We start from the raw sequence: 10431 nt of genomic DNA, 5'->3' as shown, positions 1-10431 counted from the left end.
AAACTTCTATCATGTGAAGTTTACTCAGATATCGTGCTGGTGCGTTTTAGGACATCTCTCTGTCACTGTCACACAGTTTCATCCAAGCAGTCCCTGAGGAAACTGGGCTAAAGAAAGCTTTTATTTTGTTATTTATGAAGAAATAAATAAAACCTCACTTTTTACAGTTGAAAGATTTACTGAGGAAGATTTCAGTGCTTGGTTTAACTGTAAATTAAATTCAACTGATCCCCTCAGTAAAGATTTATTTTATGAATATAATCCAATGATTTAAATTCTAGGCTTTGGATTACCACTCTTCCTTCAGCCTTACCACCATGCCTAAAGGAAAAACCATATAGGCCTCCCCAGTGACTAAGGCTGTAGCAAGCCATGCTGGTACTCTTAATGCATGATTAGTGACATGCATGTCCAAAGTGTCCGTAGTGTATGAATGGGTGTGTGAGTGTGTATGTGATTGTGCCCTGCGATGGACTGGCACCCTGTCCAGGGTGTACCCCGCTTTGTGCCCGATGCTCCCTGGGATAGGCTCCAGGTTGCCCGTGACCCTGAAAAGGAGTAAGCGGTAGATGGATGGATGGAATCAAACCCATACAGACTTTCCCAGTGACAAGCCACACTGACACAGTTAATGCATCCTCAGTTCTATTCTATAGGTCAGCTGTAGGGTCATCAGCCAGGTACCACTGCTCAACAACATTTTGCTCCTTTAACCACTTTAAATCTCCTGGTTGCATTTCACTCCCTCTTCAGCCAGGTCTTTTAGCGCCTTCCGCTGATTTGCTCCAATTACTCCTATAACCCTCAGGTGGCGAACAGTTAATATTCCAACAAAGCCATGGCATCCTACTTCTACCGGGTAGATGATGGTTCTCCAGCCAACCTCATTACACTCAACGACAAGATTGAGTACATCCTCCTCTCAAAAACAGCTTATATTCCATCCTCCCATGGGAAAGTTAGGTTAGTCTTGGCGCCACTGGTCCACATCACTACATCAGGGCGAAGACTTGTGTTGGTGATCTCACTAGGGAACTGGAACTTCCTGCCAAGATCAACTCTCATTCTCCAGTCCTTGGTGAAAGGAGCTAACCTTTATGGAACTCTTGGTGTGGTGTTTGTATTGCCCCCAAGTTCTCTGACAAATTGGATGTGCTGACACACTGGTTGAGTATGTTCTCTGTTTATGACTTGTCTACACCCCTTGCAGAACCTCGGCCAATCTGCTCATTGTGTTGCCACCTGTAGTGCCCTTGGTAGAGCACAAGCTTAAAGCCTGACAACATGTGCAGGAGACTTGCTTTGGACTGCTACAGAGGGTGCAGTATTCTTCCTGGCCAAACCACTTGTGCAGCTTCAGTGGGAAGGGGAGTTGCCCTGCTAAGAAAACTAAGCCTTGCCTGTGGGATTTCCCACAGATCCGCCATGCTTCTGTCAATAGCGCCTTCCAACATTGGGAGGCTCCTGTTGACCCTGTGCTACAGCCTTGATCTTCTAGCACACATCCTCCATTCTTGTCACCTCAGACACTACCAGTTCCTTCCTCTCTTTAGTGATGCAACCTGTTAATTGCCAGATCGACTTCAGCATGGGTTTTCCACTTGCGGCCCGTGTGGACCTGGATATTTGTACATCACACTCCCTGGTCAGTGTACTCCCTCAGCTCCAACACTATGGTCTACAAGTGCGTATCTCCTGCTTGTAGACCATTCTGATGGATTGCAGCAGCAGCTGTAATATGTTCATTAAAAAGAGAGTTTCATATGGGCATTGTAGCAAGCCCAGCTTTCTGATGAATGAGTTGACTTTCCCATCCATCTTGCTTACTATGGATAAGGGGATTTCACACAATTTCAACAGCCACACTATTCTCTAATGCAGTGTGGTGTGGGAGCACCACACCTTGTACTTTCCTGGAAGCTGGCTTTGGCCAGTCCTTGCCAGATCATCAGAAAGCTGTTTCAACATGCTCTTCCCCATGTGCTTATCAGAGATCTAAGCTGTATACTGTTTCCCAAGGCTTTTGATGGACTGTTCAGCCAGCAGTGGGTTTTTCTCACAGTTCCTAACCCCTTTCCTGAGCGAGAGACTTCCGTACTTAGCAGGCTTGATCTTCACCTTTGCCCAGGACATTAGTTAATTCATGCTTTTTAGCAACGTAGCTGTACATGGCACTGTTGGCAGGAGGCTAGTAACATCATCCATGTACCTTCTCCGGGGGCAGTTTCTGTCCAGATGGCAATCTGACTCCTCCCACCATCTGTCTTGCTCCAATGAGTTTTACCTCAAAGGCAGCCACAAACAAGATTGAGCATCCCATGGCAATTCCTACCTCCAACTGCTGTGATCTGGTAGTGAAGTCCTGGAGGCAAACCTCAACTGTAGGTCCTCAAAGGAGGCCAGGCTCCTGATATTGTCAGGCATGTGGAAGAATTCAGTGGCGTAGTTGATGAAGTGATGTGGCACTGATCCATACGCATTCGCTAGGTCAAGCCAAACTATGCGCAGATCATTCCTTTTGTACTTGCCCAGTTTGATCTGCTCCCAAATCACAGATGAGTGCTCCACACACCCTGGGAAGCCTGGGACCCCTTCCTTCTGGCAGCTGGTGTCCACATTCTCCTGGAGATAGTTGGTTATTCTCTGTGCCAAAACAGAGAAGAAGATCTTTCCTACAATGTTGAGTAAGGCGAAGCTTACGAGTCCGTTTCCTCAGGGATGAATACCTCCACCGCTCCTTGCCACTGCAATGGGATGCATTGCTTTCTCCAGGCAGCTTATATGAGGGTCCACAGCAGCTTCAGTACAGCAGGGCAGTTCTTACAGAGCTTGTGATGATCTGGCTTTTCTTGTGACCTCTCAGACTTCGCTGAGCTTGGGAGGCAAGATGTTAAACTGGGACATGGGTAGGGCTGTATGAGCCATGTACCTTGGTGAACCTAATGGCTCATTCCTTTCCGGGTCGCTGTACTACCTTCTGATGTATTCTACCAGCTCCTCCCAGGTCGTATCTAGCTTCCCATTCTTTGATTCCTCCAACAGCTTCCTGCGCTTTCGGATGTGCTCACCCATCTGCAGGCTGGCAAGCCTTTGCTTGATATCCTTCCACAGCACTTTGAGACTTTATTTCACGCTTGCTGTTACCTTCTTCCAGTTCCTTCAGGGTTGTCATCACTGTTGCACCAGTTTCTCCATCTCTCTCTCGTCTCCATTTTTGTCTCGGTTAGTGGTTTTCTTATTATTATTATCCCCAAAATTTCCACTGACAGTAGACATTATGCCTGAGTTGACATTATTTATAGGCTACTTGTTTTTGAGTTATTGATGTTTGATTTAAACCCATTCAATTCAAGTGACCATAGTTGATAATTATTGGGATTGGGAAATCCTGTAAAACACACACACTCTCACACACTCTCACACACTCTCACACACTCTCACACACTCTCACACACTCTCACACACTCTCACACACTCTCACACACTCTCACACACTCTCACACACTCTCACACACTCTCACACACTCTCACACACTCTCACACACTCACAGTCATAGCTCCCCTGGCTATGCTTCACAGACCCCACACTAAGAACCTCTGCAATGGCTATAGTCATGTGAGTTATAGAATTGTGGATTAAAACCATTCAATTCAGGTGAGTAATCAAAAAAACACTTTGAGTATAGTATAGTATAGTATAATATAGTATAGTAAAGTATAGTATAGTATAGTATAGTATAATATAGTATAGTATAGTATAGTAAAGTATACTATAGTATAGTATAATAGAGTATAGTAAAGTATAGTATAGTATAGTATAGTATAATATAGTATAATAGAGTATAGTATAATATAGTATAGTATAGTAAAGTATAGTATAATATAGTATAGTATAGTAAAGTATAGTATAATATAGTATAGTATAGTATAGTATAATATAGTATAGTATAGTAAAGTATAGTATAATATAGTATAGTATAGTAAAGTATAGTATAATATAGTATAGTATAGTAAAGTATAGTATAATATAGTATAGTATAGTATAGTATAGTATAATATAGTATAGTATAGTAAAGTATAGTATAATATAGTATAGTATAGTAAAGTATAGTATAATATAGTATAGTATAGTATAGTATAGTATAGTATAGTATAGTATAATATAGTATAGTATAGTATAGTATAGTATAATATAGTATAGTATAGTATAGTATAGTATAATATAGTATAGTATAGTATAGTATAATATAGTATAGTATAGTAAAGTATAGTATAATATAGTATAGTATAGTAAAGTATAGTATAATATAGTATAATATAGTATAGTATAGTAAAGTATAGTATAATATAGTATAATAGAGTATAGTATAATATTGTATAGTATAGTATAATATAGTATAGTATAGTAAAGTATAGTATAATATAGTATAGTATAGTAAAGTATAGTATAATATAGTATAGTATAGTATAGTATAATATAGTATAGTATAGTAAAGTATAGTATAATATAGTATAGTATAGTAAAGTATAGTATAATATAGTATAGTATAGTATAGTATAGTATAGTATAATATAGTATAGTATAGTATAGTATAATATAGTATAGTATAGTAAAGTATAGTATAATATAGTATAGTATAGTAAAGTATAGTATAGTATAATATAGTATAGTATTATAGTTCAGTACAGAGCATGTGAGTGAAGTGGAGTAGTGTGACAATATTGTGTGTATTTTGTGTGTATATTGCTCAATACTGAGTGTATTTAAATCTATTATAAACTTTCCTTTAGTTTGAAGCTGTTTAAATGTATTGTTTTGTGTTTATTTGAACATATAATGGTCTTTATCACTTTGTCTATTGGTTGATTTAAATCTGTAATTTCAACCTAGTAATTTTGCTGCTTCTTTTTTGTTGTCTTATTATTTTTGATTCAGCAGGTTAATATTTGTATGTGTTTAGAATTAGTATTATTAAATCACTAGAAAATGTATGCTGACTTCACATGCTCATCTGACTGTCCTATGTGTTTTATGCTTAGAAACATCGGAGATATCAGGAAAATCTTTTAGCATTGTTATACTTTGGAACATTTTCGTGAGTAATTAATACAATTTGGTATTTACTGCCAAATTATACATTGCATAGTGGCAGAATAGTAATGTAAATGAAATGCATTATGCAAGTCAAAGACCTTTGATGAATGTTTTACAGCAAATCACTAGTTAAAAATGTCTGTGCTTGCAATTCAATGTATTAATGTGCTAATAGACTGTTTTTTTATGCCATATACAGTGTTGTGAAAAAGTATTTGATTTCTTCTGGTTTTGTGTATATCTCATACTAAATAGACATTTATCTTCTTCATATGAAATACAACAAAGGCAACCTGAGTAAACAGTACAGTTTTTACTTATTGTATTTTTTTATTGAAGCAAAAAAGTTATCCAACACCTATCACCACTAATTGCCCCCCTTAAACTTAAAAGTGTTTGTGCCATCTGTAGCAGCAATAACTGCAACCGAATGCTTCCGATAACTGGAGATCAGTCTTTCACTTAGTTCTAGGACTAGGACTTACTCCTACACTTTGGATCGTTGTCTTGCTGTATGATCCAGTTACTCTTGAGTTTCAACTTACGGACTGAAGACCGGACATTCTCCTTTAGGATTTTCTGGTAGAGAGAAGAATTCATGTTTCCCTCAATTACTGCAATTTTCCCAGGTCCTGAAGCAGCAAAGCATCCCCACACCATCACACTACCTCCACCATGCTCGACCGTATAATGATCTTTTAGTGGAATTCAGTGTTTGGTTTATGCCAGACGTAAAGGGACCCCTGTCTTCCAAACAGTTCCACTTTCGACTCATCAGTCCACAGAACATTCTCCCAAAAGGTTTGAGGATCACCAAGGTGTGTTTGGGCAAATTTCAGATGAGCCTTAATGTTCTTCTGGGTCAGCAGTGGTTTTCACCTTTCCACACTTCCATGGAGCCATTTTTGCCCAGTGTCTTTCTGATAGTGGAGTCATGAACCTTTGTTGATGTAAGAGAGACCTGTAGGTCTTTTGATGTTGTCCTTGGCTCTTTTTTGACTTCCTGGATGAGTCATCACTGTGTTCTTGGAGAGATTTTGGAAGGTCGGCTACTACCACTAGTAATAGTAACGGTAGAGTATCTGCATTCAGTTACTCTAAGGTCTTCCTCTATGTCCAGAACCTTGTGTAGCCTCTTTTTCTGAAAACTGGAACATGGTTTTGATATGGATGGCCACAGACTCCTCACTCCATTCTGAGAATAACAAGAGTACAGTTCTAGGTTTTTTCCTTTTTACCAGAACTCATGGCACTCATCATATTACCACTTGAACTTGAACTTGAATAAACTTGAATATACACCGGAAATCCCTGCATGGATATGAATAGGGAGAAGATGGTACTGCTGGCTGCATGATGTGTATATCACTGTGTAGATCATTGTGGCTGCTTATACTCTTCACAACATGTGCATGGACAACATGGACGGTCTGAAAGTGCGTTCAAGACAAGACACTTGGCAGCCCAAACTGCGAGGGGGGGTTGGCAGGTGACTGAGATGACAATGATTAGATGCACAGAAATTTTAGATCATCCATCAATCTCTTTTAGGAATTTACAAATTACAGGCTCTTATTAAGCTTTATCTTTTGTTCATTCATCTTCATACAATCTATTAAAACTGGACAATGCTCCTTATTAAATGTAAAGTTTAATAAGTAAAGTAAATTGCTCCCTGGGATAGGCTCCAGGTTCCCCGTGACCCTGAAAAGGAGTAAGCGGTAGAATGGATGGATATGATGGCATCATATACACTACAGGTCCAAAAGTATGTGGACACCTGACCATAACACTCATATGTGTATTGAACATCCCACTCCACATTCCTTGCTGTTATAATAAGCTCCACTCTTCTGTGAAGGCTTGGCAGTGGGAATTTGTGTTCTTTCAGCCACAAGAGCATTAGTGAGGTCAGGCACTGATGTTGGGTCAGGAGGCCTGGGGTGCAGTCAGTGTCTGTCTGCGTTCATCCCAAAGGTGTTCAGTGGGGTTGAGCTCAAGGGTCTGTGCAGGACACTCGAGTTCTTCCACTCAAAACTTAACAAATCATGTCTTCATGGAGCTCGTCATGCTGGAACAGGTTTGAGCCTCTTAGTTCCAGTGAAGGGAAATTATAACGCTACAGCATACAAACACATTCTATACAATTGTGTGCTTCCAACTGTGTGACAACACCTTGTGGAAGAACCACATATGGATGTGATGGTCAGGGGTCCACATACCATATAGTGGCCATATAGTGTATTTTTTATTCTACAGTAATTATAGACATATGTTTAACATTTTTAGTTAGTAGACATGACCTAGACCCCTGTCAGCTGTCCAGCTATAGGCCAATATCAAATCTCCCCTTTATCTCCAAGATAAATAGAAAAGGTTGTACACAGCAGTTATGCTCGTACTTAGATAGGAACAACATTCATGAAATGTATCAGTCAGGATTTAGTCCTCATCATAGCACAGAGACAGCGTTAGTTAAAGTAGTAAATGACCTTCTACTGACTTACGATCAGGGTTGTGTCTCGCTGCTTGTGTTACTCGACCTTAGTGCAGCATTTGATATTATAGATCATACTATTCTCCTTGATAGATTAGAAAATGTTGTTGGTATTAAGGGAACAGTCCTCTCCTGGCTCAGGTCTTATCTGACCGATCGTTATCAGTTCGTAGATGTAAATGGTGAATTCTCCATGTGTACTGAGGTTACTTTTGGAGTTCCACAGGGTTCTGTTTTAGGCCCACTGCTCTTTACTTTATATATGCTACCCCTTGGTCAAATTATTCGTAAACATGGAATTAGCTTCCACTGTTATGCTGATGATACACAGTTGTATGTTTCAGCGAAGCCAGAGGACAGACAGAAGCTTAGTAAAGTTGAGGAGTGTGTAAAGGACATTAGACGTTGGATGTTAATTAACTTCCTTCTACTTAATTCTGATAAAACAGAAATACTTTTATTAGGCCCACGTGTAGCTAGAAGTAATCTTTCTGATCACATGGTTACTCTGGATGGTCTTTCTGTTTCATCATGTGCAGCAGTAAAAGACCTTGGAGTGATTATTGACTCCAGCCTATCATCTGATGCTCATGTAGATAATATTACTAGGATAGCCTTCTTTCATCTCAGAAATATTTCTAAGATAAGAAACATATTGTCACTACATGATGCGGAAATACTAGTTCATGCATTCGTCACCTCTAGATTAGATTACTGTAATATCTTACTGTCTGGATGTTCCAGTAGGAGCGTAAACAAACTCCAGTTAGTCCAGAATGTAGCTGCTAGAGTCCTAGAACTAGAACCAGAAGATACAACCACATCACCCCGATCTTATCCACACTGCATTGACTCCCAGTGAAATCTCACACTGATTATAAAATACTATTATTAACCTATAAAGCACTAAACGCTCTCGCAACACAGTACCTGAGAGAACTTTTGGTTTTCTATGATCTGCCACACCTACTTAGGTCAAAAGATGCAGGCTATTTGTTGGTACCTCGAATAGTGAAGGCTACAGCAGGGGGAAGAGCTTTCTCTTATAGAGCCCCACAGTCTTCCTATTAGTGTTCGGGACTCAGACACAGTCTCAGTGTTTAAGTCTAGGCTTAAAACGTATTTGTTTACTCGAGATTTTTGTGAAGAGTTTTTTTCTTAGGTAAAGGAGCAGATCTAGAGGCTCACAGCTATAGAGTGTTGTGGTGAACTGGGATGTTTAGATATTGTTGCCCCCTCCACTTTCATGCGTTCACCCAGGTTTGTTGATGGTGTGAGGCTCTCTCTTTCAGTTATGCTGTCATAGCCAGTCTTGCCCGAGTCCCTGCTTTCACTTACGCAAAGTACATTGTCCTTAACCATTACAGGGTAATAAGGATACCTAATAATCTCTCCTTCTCTGTTTCTGTCGAGCTACACATGATACTCCTGAGATACCAGTGATCCTGACCCCTTCTGCTCTCCAGACCTGCCTGATCCATCCTGATGTCCTACTTCATCAGTTGGAAGTCACATTCTGCTGCTGATGACCTCACATGGTGCTGCCTAAAGATCACTGAGATTACTGAGGATGGTACCATTTAAAATATCATAAAGATGCTTTGGATCTCAGTTCATATGAACAGTTATGAGTACAATTACGAGTTATTATAGAGATCTAAATTAGTCTCCATCTCCTTATTGATGTATGGAAGCCATATTGTTTTCAAATGTCAACATATTCTTGATGATTATTGAGATGTACACTCACCTGAGTGTTTTGACATCACGATTGTGAACATTGGTCAAAAATTCTAGTACCAATTTGCAAAAGTATGTTTAGCATATTATGCAAATTATCAAAAATGTCTGCAGGCGGAGCTAAATGGTCAAAAAAAGCTGTGCCTTTAAAGCGCACCTATTATTGTTTTGAAACGTGCCTAATTTAGTGTTAACGGTCATACAATACAAGCTCATACAATAGATTTACACACATCCGAGGTAAAAAAAAAAACCACTTTAATGTGCTCATAATTTAAATTGCAGCTTTACATTACCCCCAAGTATCACAAACGCATCGCAAAATGATCCGTTCTAAATATAACTAAATTATAGTTCAGTCTCGTGCCCAGTGTTCCTGGGATAGGCTCAGTGTCCACTGCCACTAGGACCAGAACAAAATGATCACTGAAGGTGAATTCCTGTTAAAGTGACCAGTGAGTGTATTTTTGTGGTTAATTAAGAATCAATAAAATAAAAAAAAACTATTTGCAAACCTAAAAATTCATGTGAACAAAATGTAACCGAAGCATAATTATATTTTACTTTTTTAAAAGTTCATTTGAGTGTTTAGGAAGTGGTAATCCATGACTTCCTGTTTCACCGAGGTATTAATATGAGGTGACACAGAGGCCAAATTCCCTTAGTCACTCATCAACATGGGGTAAAGAACACACAAAAGAAATCAGACAAAAGTGTGGTGACCTTCATAAATCAGGCGCTGCATAGAAAAAAAATATCTACACACCTGAAGATATCCATATTCACTGTTAGGGCAATAATTTAGAAGTTTAAAACAGGAGCTGTAATAAAGGTCGTGAGTTTATTTTGCCCCCACGCGCAGGGAGGATGGGACGAGGCAAAAAGTTCTCCAAGGATCACGATCCGATAGACACCACCTCCATGCTAACATAATTTGTTATGTGTGCCAGAAGAATATCTATATATACACTCACTTTCAGTAAGAGCTTTATCTTGATCTGGAGTCTATCCTGAACGCAGGCCATGACATGGGAGTATACCCCAGCTGGGACGCTGTTCCACTGCACGGCACACGTTCATACACTAACCCAGCTCAGGA

Source organism: Ictalurus punctatus, chromosome 19, assembly GCF_001660625.3.
Source record: "Ictalurus punctatus breed USDA103 chromosome 19, Coco_2.0, whole genome shotgun sequence".
Lineage (NCBI taxonomy): Eukaryota > Metazoa > Chordata > Actinopteri > Siluriformes > Ictaluridae > Ictalurus > Ictalurus punctatus.
The sequence above is the reverse complement of the archived record's forward strand: the minus strand, read 5'-3'. Positions refer to the sequence as shown.